This window comes from Eurypyga helias, unplaced genomic scaffold (assembly GCF_000690775.1).
Source record: "Eurypyga helias isolate BGI_N326 unplaced genomic scaffold, ASM69077v1 scaffold27425, whole genome shotgun sequence".
NCBI classification, from domain to species: Eukaryota; Metazoa; Chordata; class Aves; order Eurypygiformes; family Eurypygidae; genus Eurypyga; species Eurypyga helias.
The window spans coordinates 6,138-6,417 of record NW_010249900.1 but is presented as its reverse complement, the minus strand read 5'-3'; positions in this window follow the sequence as shown (position 1 = coordinate 6,417).

The following is a 280-nucleotide window of genomic DNA, read 5'->3' as shown; positions in this document are numbered from 1 at the left end:
CAGCCGGACGCACTCCCCCTGCAGCAGACACAGCGCTCATGGGGAGAGCGGGCGCACCAGCCTGGCACACACGACGCCCAATCCGGACCCGGATCCCCTCTAGGCGCCTCCCAGACTGGCGCACCCACAGACGTAACCTGCATGGAGGAGGCCGAGGAGGGAGGCGAGACGAAACAAAACAAAAATAAATATTTTTATTTTATATAAAAGAGGGAAAAAATATAACAAATAAAATGTTTTATTTTCATTTTAGCAAAGTTGTCTTATAATAGCTAACAGC